Here is a 13632-nt window from a genome sequence, read left to right on the forward strand (position 1 = left end):
CACAGTGGCAGCAGCAATGGGCTCAAAGGTAACAATGATTATGAGGATGGGGCAGGACCTGACAATGTTTTGTTATGTTATGCAGAGGTTTGCTATAAATTGGAACCAAGTCAACAACACCTGACAATAACAACAACATCCAAGTTTAAAGGCGCCTAAGAGGTGCAAGTGGTTTTCCATCATTTGCTAAGCAAAAGATAGATGGTTCCAAACCCACCCAGGGGTCCCATAGAAGAAAGCCTGGCCATTTGCTTCTATAAAGGTCACAGTCAAGAAAATCTTCTGGAAAAGTTCTAATCAGTAATACAAGGATGAACTTGCCATGAGTTAGCATCATTTGTAAAGACTTACTAATTTTGATCTAAATAAAAAAATTAAAAAGCTTCTGTAGTAAAAATGAAAGAAAAATATGTTATTAAATTTACAATGGGAATTTTTTAACAATAACCTTTCTTTGTTTAAAAGTTTTCTCTAATATACTTAGAATAAAAATTAAATAATAAAGCTGTATAATGTCCATAATATCTTCTTCATGTTGTTCTTTTTATGGTCTCATTTTTCATAATCTCCTTCCTTTTCAATACACTTTGTCAATCTGTCAACAAGCTTTCATATTCCCTTATTAAAAAATGTTTTAGTCTGAGCTTCGAGCCACGAATGCACCACTGTCTTCACTTCTTCATCAGAGAATCTTCATTCTCGAAGAGCTGTTTTCAGGGAACTAAACTGTTGAAAGTCTGATGGAGCATGATCAGAGCTATAGGGAGGATGCTTTAACAACTCAAAACAAAAGTTTTTGAAGAGTATCAACAGTGTGGGCAGAGGTGTGTGGATGTGCATTGTCATGTGTGATCACAAAGCCCATGAATAGCAGTCCTCTGTGCTTAATCTGAAGTTTAGGCTTCAGATCTTCAGTGAACAGCTTCCTGTAAAGAGCATGTTGAATGTTGAGCCTCTTTCCCCATAGTTTTCCAATATTGGTCTTTGAAAATCCTGTAAAACTGTAAACATACATTTTCCAGAAGATGGTTGACTTTTCAACTTTTTACTAGGTCAGTGATTAAGTATGTTTCCATTCCGTATTCTGCCATTTACTCTCAGGCTCATTAAATAAATCCTGTCTTGTCACAAGTAACTCTGTTTAAGCTATTTTTCCCTTCTTTTGAGTATTGTTCCAAATGTTTGCAGACGTCCAAACACTGCTGTTTGTGCTCTTGCTTGGGTTGTTTCAGACAAATTTTGGAATCCTAAGTCTGGATTATTTAATAGCAGAGCCATGGCTGATTTGAAAATGATTTTCTCCATAATCCACTGTCTCTTCGTCTATTTGACAGGATCGTTTTACGTGCATTCTCAATGTCATCAGCCATAGCTATGGAAAAACATTTTAAAGTAACCAGTGTGGATACTTTTTGACTCACCCTCATATTTTAGAATATATCTCAGGAAGAAAAGATTCTTCTTTTAATGTGACAATATCTGCCATACCTAAAAATAACCCCAAATTACTAAACTTCATGAAATACCCAAACACTATTCAGATTTGCCATTTTTTTTATAAGTGTGTTTTCAAAGTTTGTCTAAATCACAATCCAAGCATCAAACAATACACTTGATTCACATACCTTTTAAGTCTTTTATTCTATAGACATCTTCTTCAATTTCCTTTTGTTTTTCCTTGCAGTGTATGATGAATATGTACTTTAATAAGAATTTCCAGTGATTGTTATTAAAGAAGCTTGGAGAAGGGAGATTTAGCTCAGGGTATGTGGATATACTTTTGCTTACACTGATGTGTGCCTGGTTTCACTCCTGTTTCACCATAAACACATGATGAAACAGTTGACCTTTCTATTATTTGTTGCTCTCTGTGTAGAAAAGTGATAATACTTGTTGTTTTCTTAACAAGGATTCTGTGAAGATTAATGAGCCAATATCAATAAAGTACTCTGAACTTCTGAGAAGGCTTATAAAAGTCTTTCTTAAAGCTTGTAAGAACCTTATAGTACTTATAAATACACTTCTGTGATAGACTGATCAGTGTTCTTGTAGTAAACACACACTAATCCTATGTGAATTGTGTACTAATGATAAATACAAATCATTTTTTTTTTACACTTACCAACTATAAATGAATGTTTTGTTAAGTGGCATTGAGTCAGATCTGATTCATAACAACCCTGTATAGGATTGCAAAGAAGCAGCTGGTAGGTTTGCTATCAAATATTCAATAAAAAATCATTAAATAATCATAATTGAATAGGAAATGCATATAATATAAAACATGTAAGTGTGGTGCTGTGGGCTAATGCACCAGACTGCAAAGTCATTTGAACTGCAAGGTTGGTGGTTCAAGCTCACCACTCCTACTTGGAAACCCTATACAGGGTTGCTATTGGTCAGAATTGACTTGATGGCACTTAACAACAACAACATTATACAATGAAAATAATCCAACCATTATACATTTTACTTTTCATCTTTATGTTTAGATTTATATGAGTCAACATTTCTTTCTATGATAAATGGATATTAAATAATTGATAAAATTAATAATACTTCATAAATAGTATTTAAAATAAATTATATCAATCTTTAAGAAAGAACAGTAGATTTTTTGTCTTATTTTATTATAATCAAAATTTAAAATAATATAAACAATTTCTTTAAATTTTCACTGATTTTTCAAACATTAAATTCTGTACTGTCATCCTGTATCAATAATTTTTCAGTTTTAGCAGCACCTTGGCAAATGCTGGAAACACCTTAGGCCTGTAAATAAAGAACGATCTGGTTTTAATCTTTCAATAACAGCTAAATATTTAAAATCTTGATCATCTTGCTTTACCTCTCTGAGCTACAATTCATCCCAGAATACAATAAGTAAGTAGTCCCTTTCTAGTTTTAAAATTGTGTGAGCTAGGGGGTTCATTTTGTATTAAAATAATTATATTGTCTTATTTTATGTGTCCTTGTATTTTGTGCTGAACAAACTAAAATTAAGATCCAAAAATAATGAGAAACGTAGAGAGTAATTTAAATTCAAAATCTCTGCATTATCCCACTATACTTAAGTTGTCTTCTGCTGTAGAATTATCCATTACGTGAAAGGATTTACAAAATCATAGGCTTAAAGGACTCACCAAGTTTAATGCTGTTAGCTTAGGATGAGATTCCCCCATTCCCAGTGATAGTGCTTATTCTATAAGCTTCACTACTAACTATAATTGAAGGATCTGTGCACTATAGGATAAGCACTGGACCAAAAGATCATTTTGAACCACAAGGTCAGTGGTTCAAACTCACCAACAACTCCTATAAAACAATATACAGTGTTGCTATGAGTCAGAACTGACTTGATTGCACTTTAACAACAATGTGAAAACATAACAAAGCATTTTCTTTCAACTATATAAAATTCAAAAAAAACAAAAAACAAAAAACTGTACCTTTCCTATTAAAAGCAGTATACAAAATAACACCAGCAAAATTTATCAGTGAGTGCCTAGCAAATAACCTTCCAGATATCATTTGCATTTTTTTCCCCAATCTTCTCTTGTGGAATTATCTGTCATCATTCACTTAAACAATTCCATTTTTGCATATTTTACTCATATGGTGTTTTATTGATACATTTATTTAATTCCCTGTTGCAGTGACAATATTCAGAAAGATTATCCTCAAGGTAATAAAATGCTTAAACAGAATCTATAGATGCTTGTAGGGAAGATAATTTTTTGTGTGTGGAGTCCTGGTGTAGTGCTATAGCATAAACACTGGTCTGCTAATTGTTAAGTCCAGCGATTCAAACCCACCACTCACTCCTCAGAAACCTTACACTGGGATGCTATGAGTTGGAACCAGCTTGAAGTCTCTTAACCATAAAAACATCTCAAAATAGCATTTGCATTTCTAGCTCCATTTTTAAGACCTTATTTTAGGGGAAGACAGCCAGTTGAGAAACAAAGGCAATAGGAAAATAATGAAGGAAGAGAAGACTTTGTCCATTAATAAGGTAAAAGTAGATAAATCTTGTTAAACAAGAAGTTGACAAAGTAAGTTAATTATAGACCTAGTATAGAAGTCTGGAGTCCTGATGTGATACTTCAGGATAAGCCCTTAACTCTTAACAACAAAGTCAGCAGTTTAAATGCACCAGAAGGTCCTTTGGAACCCTATAAAGGGTTGCTACAAGTTGGAATCAACTTGACAGCTCTTTACAACAACAGCAACAAAAACAACAAAGAAACTTTCTGGTTCAATTTCTCACCAGGGCAAAAACAATGACTTTATAACATAAGAAATTGATGCCACTTCTTGAAATGTGTGATCTTGATCTTTCATCTATGCATTTGTGAATACAAAAGTATCTATCAGTATTTGTAATGTGAAGTCCATGGTATTAAGCAAAATCAGGTATATTACAAGATTACCCATAGCCTTCAATTTACCACACAGTTTTTTGTTTTGTTTTCTAACTCTCAGTTTATAGATGAGGAAGCTAGTCTTTGAAGACCTATCATGTGATTAAGAAATAACACTATACCGTAGCATCTAACCTCAAAGTTTATATACTTCCTAATAAGCTAGGCTTTTATCTGAAACTCAGGAGATAGACTTGCTGAACATTTTTATTTGATTGTGTTTGTTCTGGGTGGTATGGCTATAGACTGGTTGGATATTCTGATTGCCATTTATTTTTATCTTTAGAACTTCAACACTTTCATCCTTATCACATCCTTAATAGTCAGAAGGGCTTCCATACTGTAATATCATTAGAGTGCAGTAAGAACATAGGCATGAGTCAAGGAACATGGCAACTTTTGGAACCTTTGAATTAAATTCTTCTTGGAGTCTAGCTCTCTAGTAGTAAGGTCATTGAAGTCATTTTTAAAATAATCTTCAACAAAATTTTATTTACATGTGATATTAAAGCTATTATTTTATATTTTCCATATTTAGTTGGGTCATCTCTCTTTGGAATGGTCATGTATATGTATATCTTTTGATCTGTTGGCCAGGTACCTGTCTTCCAAATTTCTTGTCATAAATGAGTGAATGTCTGCAGTGCATCACCAGTTAGTTGTAAGATTTTTAATTTGTATTCTGTTAATTCATGGTGTTTTATTTGACACCAATGCCTTCAATGCAGCTAAGACTTTATCCTTGAGTTCAATGGAATCTTGATTGCATGCTATTACTTAAAATGGTTGAACATTGAACATTGAACATTGAACATTTGGTACAATGACTTCGTGTATCCCTTCCATCTTCTTTGAAACATTCAATATTTTGACCATAGAATCCTTCAGTATTGCAAGTCAAGGCTTGGGGATTTTTCTAAAGTTCTTTCAGCTTGAGAAATGCTGAGTATGTTCTTTCCTTTTTTTTTTTTTTTTCTAATTCCAATTTATTACCCATTTCATTATATTAGACTTTGTCTTTTTGAGCTGCCTTTTGAAATTTTCTGTTTAGCTATTTTACTTCCTGATTTTTACCATTGACTTTAACATCTTTACACTTAACAGCAAGTTTCATTGTCCCTCCTGACATCCATTTTGGTTTTTTCTTTCTTTAATGTCTTTCTAATGACCTTTTGCTTTCTTTATGTATGATAGTCGTGATGTCATCCCCAACTCTTTATGTATGATATTCTTGATGTCATCCCACAATTCTCTGGTCTGCAGTTATTAGTGTCTAATGCAGCTGATCTGATCCTAAGATGGGCTCTAAATTCAAGTGTGATATGTTCAAGGTCATATTTTGCCTCTGTGGACTATGTTTAATTTTCTTCAGCTTCAACCTGAAATTGCATATAAACAATTGATGGACTGTTCCACAGTCAGTAGTTAGCTTTGTTTTGGCTGATGATATTGAACTTTTCTATCATATCTTACAATGAGATGGATTGGCAAAGTGGCAGCATCAGTGGGCTCAAACGTGGCAACATTTGTGAGGTTGGCCCAGGATCACGCAGTGTTTTGTTCTGTTGTGCATACGGTCACCATGAGTCAGTACTGACTCGTTGGCACCTAACAATAACAGCAACAACATCATATCTTCTTACAAATGTAACCAATTTGGTTCCTGTATATTTCACACGCTGTGAGATTAATGTGTATAGTCATTTTTTATGTGGTTTAACATGGTATTTACCATGAATAAGTCATTGGTCTTGCAGACTTATAGCATGTGGTCTCTAGCATCATTTCTACTACCAAGGCCATTTTTTTTCCAACTACTGATCCTTCATCGTTGTTTCCAACTTTCACGTTTCAATCATTAGCAATTATCAATATATCTTGATTGCCAGTTTGATCATTTTCAGACTGAAAAAGTTGGTATAATTCTTAAGTTTCATCATCATTGGTTTTAGTGGTTGATGTGTAAATGTAAATAATAGTATTATCTTCCTTTTAGGCATATGGATATTATCCTATCACAGACAACATTATATTTCAAGATAAATCTTGAAAATCTATTTTTGACAATGGCAGCAACACCATTCACCTTGAAATTATCATTCTTGTCATAGTAAACCATATGATCGTCAGTTTCAAAATGGCCAACACCAGTACATATCAACTCACTAATGCCTAGGATATAGGTCTTTATACATTCTATTTTATTTTTGACAACTTCAAATTTTCCTAGATTTATACTTTGTACATTCTACATTCCTATTATTAATGGATGTTTGCAGTTGTTTTTCATTTTATGTTGTGCTCCATCAGCAAATGAAGATCCTGAAAGCTTTCCTCCATTCATGTTATCAAGGTCAATTTTACTATGAGGAGACAGCTCAGTGGTATTTTGAGTGCCTTTTCTGGCACTTCATCTGACAATGTTCTATTACTATTCATAAAGTTTTCAGTGGCTGAAGATTCAGAAGTAGTTTGCCTCTCCTTCTTCCTCATTTGTCTTAGACTGGAGTCAGCTGAAACCTGTCTACCATGTATAAACTTGCTGTTATTTAAAATACCAGTGGCATACTTTCCAGTATTACAGCAACAAGAGAATCACCACAGTATAACACAATGACTGAAAAGTGGTTTATAGTATACTGACATAATTGGCTTATAGGAAACATTTATTAAATAAATGTTGTTGTTCTTGTTGTTAAGTACCATGGAGTAGATTCTGACTCATAGTGACCCTGCACAGGGTTTCTGAGACTGCAAATCTTTACGGAAGCAGAATGCCTCATCTTTCTCCCGCGGAACAACTGGTAGTTTTGAACTGCTGACCTTGAGTCTGCTACTAGAGCTTATCACTTGGTTATTGAGGGTTTACAGTCACAGTTGTTTTGTTGTTGTTGTTAAGTGCCTCCTAGTCATTTCCAACTCATAGTGACACAGTTTAGGGTTTCCAAGAGTGTCTGGTAAGTTTGAACTACCAACCTTGCAGTTCAAAGTGACCTTGTGATCCAGTACTTATCCTACAGTGCCACATCAGGACTCCTTAAGGTTTGTCAGTGGTGGAATTTATTTGTTGATAATAGCATTCTTTTGATGCTTGTATTTGTTCTTCAGAGAAGAACTGTTTTATTTCATTTCATTTCCTTTTCCAGCTTTGTGTTATACCTCTGAAATTATTCCTTTGCATGGCACTTTTCCAGGAGCATTGCTAGTAGTTAGAACTGACCTTTGACACCTATTCTACTATACTGGAAACATTTGAATGAGAGTAAGACAGATCAACATTTTCATATCAATAAACTCAAACTATTTTATTTGATAGTTTTTGCATTTTTATTTTTCTATTAGTAACATAGTTATTGGAGGTTCTGTAGTCAAGGCCAATGGTTGAACACCATGAAGCTGAGAATTTGCAAATAATCTCTTACATAATGAAATTTTATTATTAATAATCTATCCTCCTAGTCTATAGCCCTACTGTCCAATAGTTAGAGCTACTTGACTATATTCTTGCAAATTTAGCTGAAAATAAAATTATCTTAAAAATCCTGTTTCTGTAGCTAAGTTGTGATGAATTCTGTGATTTTGCATGCTTCTAAAGTTTGCTTGCCTCTTCATTTCACATGACTATGATTTCCTAACTATTTGAAACACTCTTCATTTGCTATATTCCATGAAAATTGGCTGTCAAATGTCAAAAATCCCAATTCCTATTTTCTAAAAATTGTATTAATCCTGTTTGAGTTTCTGAAACTCCAGCTTTATATTTCCAAAGGTAATTTTTTTTCCTCTCAACTTTTCTAATTGCCCTTACCTTCTTTCCCTCTATTATACTTTCTACCCTAAGTTGGTCTTCTATTTCTCAAATTTCAGGGTAAAACAATCTACTGCAATGTTCAATATTAATAGTGTTAGGATGAGTTTTATATGTATATCATTTTTTTAAAGAAGAAGGATCATAAACTTTATTAAAAGTAAGCAAATGTATCATAATATGTACAGACAGCACACAGTGCCAATTTTATTTGCAGATATTGTAGTATTATAATACAACTGTTATGGTGAACTTTTTAAGTTACACCTTTGCAACAGCCTAAGCTAGATCTTGGACTAGTTCAGAATTCAGCTGTGGTAGAGTGCTGATCTTAGCATGCTTAGATGTGGCATACTTATTCTTAATAGTCATGTGCTTGGTAAGCCCTTGGTTCACCATGAGTATATTCTTAGCCAGGTGCTGCATAACAGGAACAAGAGATTCTTCAGTGTATAACAGGTAGTGCTGTAGAGTTGGTGTCTATTCACCATTATCGAGAATTTTCAGTGCTAAGCAAAAGGTTCCTGCTGCAATCTAAGAAGGAGGAAAGTACACCATATCGTAGTCCAACATAGTTAATTCCATCAAATATTTGGCCAAAGTATGTTGCTCAACATCAATCTCTCCAATCTTGGATGCTCTCCGAAGGAAGTGCAGGGGCAGAGGACTACCCAGACTAAAATTTAAAGCTCTTAGAATCTTCATTTCCATTTGTCTGATCTGGTGTTTTGAGTAAGTGTGATCAGTCACAAAGGCAAAGTTACCAATTTCTGGAGGGTACATTTCTTCATATTTGATTGCAATAAGCATGGCAGTGACACCAACCAGCTGCAACATCTTCTTGGGAACACAGTTCAGTTATTCTACCATCAATGATGGTAACAGTCATGTACATGATTTCCTGCAGCAACCTGAATTTCATTTGAACTTGCACTAGCTAGTCAATTAGGATGGCTCTCATATTTCCAGTGACTTCCTGACCTACTAGGTATTTTGGTCTGACTGCTTGCTCTTCCTCAAGTTTTCTCAGACAACCATAGATATCTTTCACATATTCACTGCAAAGATTTGGACCAGCTCCATCTTCTGCATCCACATCACTCACTACAAGAATTACATCAGAGAAAGCCTGGCACAGGTATTCTTCTGCAGGAGCATATCCGGATGTCTCCATTGGGCTGGGAGATGGAGTATCCACCAAAATAAGCTCAGGCGAAAGTTTTTCTTCTTTAACAGGCTCAGGTTCTGGTTCAGGCTCAGGCAAAATTGCCTTTTCCAGAGGTTTTGGCAAATTTTTGGCAAGAACTTTTCCAGCAGCTGAAGTTTTGACCTCCTTTTTCAGAGGCAATTTGGCCTGTGGCTGTTCATTGACTTTGTTCCCAATGTCCCCAAGCGCTATTTTGGGTCACAAGCCCGGCTTGGAGACAGGAGCACTGGCCACAGGCACTCTCTTGGCACCTGCCATACTGATCTTAGCCTAGTTTTCAACACTCATTTTCGTGTTTGTGAGTTTACATTTGAAAGAAGTTGTCTCTGACAACTGCTCTCTGGGAAGGGGTAACATGGTTGGTGGGGGCTCACTGTGGGGCCCTACCTCACATTAAAATAAAAAAAGCTTTCCAGTGATCCGCCCAGCCACCTACTCATACAAGGGTATGCTCCTTTCTATATATCAGTTTGTTTGTGACCGAAACATACGTATGCATTTTTTAAACTTATGATATTATCAGCAAATAAAGAAATTATTTATTTTAGTGAAATTCCTTTTAGTGGTAGGAAAGACAATGTTTCACAAAATCATATTCTACAAGCACTAATTAAAGATTTATTTCATGGACAAATAAACCACCTGCCTCTGCATTCTTTATGGGAATGTTTTACATTTTTCCAATCCCTTCTTTTACACACTCATTAATAACACACAACATGTGCAGTTTGCATTAAGCATTTTCATAAGTATGAAATATGCAGCTTCCACAGTGTTGAATCAATGTAGCCAAGATAATTATAAGTACTAAGTCTACACACTGCAAAAATTTCAGATATAATGAACATATATATATGTATGTATGAGAGTGTATGCATGTATATATACATAAATACAGGTATATGTGGAGTTCTGGTGTGCTATGGGCTAATCGCTGGACTGCAAAGTCATTTGAACCACAAGATTGGTGGTTCAAGCTCACCAGTTGCTCCCTGGAAACTTTATACAGGGTCACTATGGGTTGGAAATGACTTGACAGCACTTAACAAGAACAACATAAGTATACGTATTACAAAGACCCATGTTTTATCTTCATAGTAGTATATACTATTTAAAAATGAAAAAGCTAGGAAATGTTTCATATCTGAAATTTTTGTTTGTTTGTTTTCTACATAGACTATGAGGAATATTTATGATAGCTTTATTCAAGAATAATAGATTTCTTAATCATTCCAAAGCCTATTACATATATATTTTAAATAACATCAAAACCTGGTATCATCTCTACTGTTTAACTTGGCTTTAAGTATTAAAATAAAACTGTATCATTAGGTTGTTAACGATGTTTTTAGAAATCATAGTTTAAGCTTTTATTTTTGATGAGTATTTACAAATAAAAAATGAAGGAGAAGAGTTATAGATTCAACTGTGTTACAAAATAAAACAAATGGTCACAGTATAGTTAGAGATAATTCTATTATCATTCCAAAAACATACAATTTAAAAGTCACAAATCAGTGAGATTCCATTCCCACCCCCTGCTTTTTGTGAATAAAACCTTAAATGAAAATGAAGAAGTCTCTTGGTATAACCAAATCCCCTACAGAGACTTAATTGGAGTACCAGTGTTTTAACATGGTTATATTATGGCTGCTATATTCAAAGACTTCAAATAAATATAAAGATTTCAAATTGAGGATAATTTTTAATTTGATATACAATGATCAGGTTGTCTTAGTTGTCTAGAGTTGCTATAAGAAAAAAACCCACAAGAAAATGACAACAAACAGAAATTCAGAACACAAGCTCTAGGGATTGTTGCTTCAGTTTCTGTTTCCTGGTTCCTTGGATATCTGCCCGTGTCTCTTGGCATCTATCTTACCACCACTCTCTGCTCACTTGTTAATTCTCTGTTTTTATATTTCAAAAGAGACTGATTCAAGATTTGCCAGAGGCTAATCCTTCTTTGTTAATATAATAAATATAACCAATTATCTAATGGGATTATAATCACAGGCATAGATGTTAAGATTTACAACACAAATTTTGGTGGGTCACAATTCAATGAATAGCATTCCACCTTGACCTATAAAATTCATATTCTTGTCATATGAAAAACACTTTCACCTGATCACATGATCCTCGGGGTCTTAAATCATTCCCAAGGTGTACATTTAATCTCCTGAAGCATCTAAATAAAAGATGTGTGAAATTTTAGGCATATTCTATTTGAGCTCAAAATTACTCTTCACCTGTGAACCTATGCTATTGTGATTACAATGTATCTGATTTCAAAGTACAATGGTAGAACAGGACAAAGTAGACAATTCCATTACAAATGGAAAAAAAAAAAAAAAATGGAGGGAAAGAGGGATAGCAAGCACCAACAAGTCCAAAACCCCAAAGAATTATCAAGTTTTGAAATAAAGCTTTGTTCTCTGACACCATATAGACAATTGACCTGTCCTCTAGATTTTGTCTATTGGTCCTGCTACCTGAATTATGTGTGGAGGACTCTTGACCAGCCTTTTATGCCTATAGGGATGTTAACTCTCTTCTCACAATTTTTGGTGGTCACATTATCCTAGTCTATCTGAATGGAGAACACACTCCCTCTGCCTTGACAGGCCCTGTTCTGCCTCTTGGGCACCCTATACCATCATCCTCGACTTTGGGCAGTGGCCCTATGCCCTTAACATGCCTTCATAGAAACCCCAAACTCCTGAATGGAGTTGGTGATAATCCAATTCTTTGAAATCTATGAGACTGTGACTCCATATTTGAGATCAAGAAGATAATGCTCCCCACCACCCTTGAAACTGAGGAGATCTCTTTTCCTGTGTTTCTCCCAATATCCCTGTTGATCTCAAAGTTGCTCAAGTCATGATCATCTTCTTTTCTTAGAAGAAAATAGGAATTGTTCCTTTGGCCTGTTTCCTGCCTGGCTTGTAGAATCCCAAGAGGTAGACAAGACACTTTCCTTATTTTTCTATCCCCGCCAATGAAACCTGATGGTCTTTCTGCTGTGACAGTTAGAGATAGCCACCATTCTCAAGCTTTATTGGTAAAAAAAAAGATTGTGGAGCCACATCCTTAAAAATTTGTACAATGGAATTTTCCAAATCTTTAAGTTTGATTTGGAAGACTGGTATGATGCCTTGGATAAGAACTCAACATCAAGGGCAGTTTGAACTGCAAGGTCAGTGGTTCAAACTCACCAGCTGCTCCTCAGAAACTCTAAACAGGATTACCTTGAGCTGGAACCAACTCAACGGCATTTAACAACAACAGCAACAAGTTTGATTTACATTTTGCCCAGTTAATTTTAAGTCCATTTCTTTCAGCTTGTATTTTACTATAAGCCACAAGGAGAAACCCTGATAACTATTTAAGATATTTCTTAGAAATCTCTTCATCTAAATACCTATTTTTTTTATCACTTACAAGTTTTACCTTCCATCAAACATTTGAACACAATTCAATCAAGTTCTTTGTCACTGCATAAAAAGCATTACCCTTCTTCCATTGTCCAATTATATTTCCTTGTAAAGCTTCACCAGAAGAACACTTAACGACAACATTTCTAGCAACATTCCTTTGTTGGTCCTATATGTATCTTATAAGATTGTAGAAGCTGTCTCTAACACTGTCTTCACTTCTTTATGAGGCTTCATTAGAATTGTCTTTGATATTTATAATTCCACCAATGTTTTTTTTCTAGACAATCTAGATTTTTCTCTCACACATTTTAAGCCACACCAGCCTTTAAACATTATAGAATTCCAAAACCACTTTCACATTTTAGATAACTGCTAGACCTATACCCCACTATTCTGGCACCAAATTCTGTTGCAGTTATCTATTGATGCTATAATGGGAATATCACAAGTGGATGACTTTAATGAACATAAATTTATTTTCTCATAATTTAAGAAGCTAGAATTGTAAACTCAGGATGCCAGTTCTAGGGGAATGCTTTCTCTCTGTGTTTGCTACAGAAAAAATTGTCTATCTCTTCATCTTCTGCTTTCTGGTTCCTTCAAAATCTCTCTCTATGTGTCTTAGTATCTAATTTACCCTATCTCTCTATGCTTACTTGCTTTATCTCTTTTTATACCTCAAAGATTGACTCAAGATGCACCCCCAGAGTAACTTCCTCATTATCTTAACAAAGACAGCACATTTTCAAATGA

The 13632-nt window shown here is 34.6% G+C and overlaps 1 pseudogene; it reads right to left on the bottom strand.

The window, feature by feature from the left end:
* Positions 1 to 8493: 8493 nt before the first annotated feature.
* On the bottom strand, positions 8494 to 9796 carry LOC102842992 (annotated as a pseudogene).
* Between the last annotated feature and the right edge of the window lie 3836 nt (positions 9797 to 13632).

The sequence above is a fragment of the Chrysochloris asiatica genome, unplaced genomic scaffold, assembly GCF_000296735.1.
Source record: "Chrysochloris asiatica unplaced genomic scaffold, ChrAsi1.0 scaffold00068, whole genome shotgun sequence".
In the NCBI taxonomy this organism is placed as follows: domain Eukaryota; kingdom Metazoa; phylum Chordata; class Mammalia; order Afrosoricida; family Chrysochloridae; genus Chrysochloris; species Chrysochloris asiatica.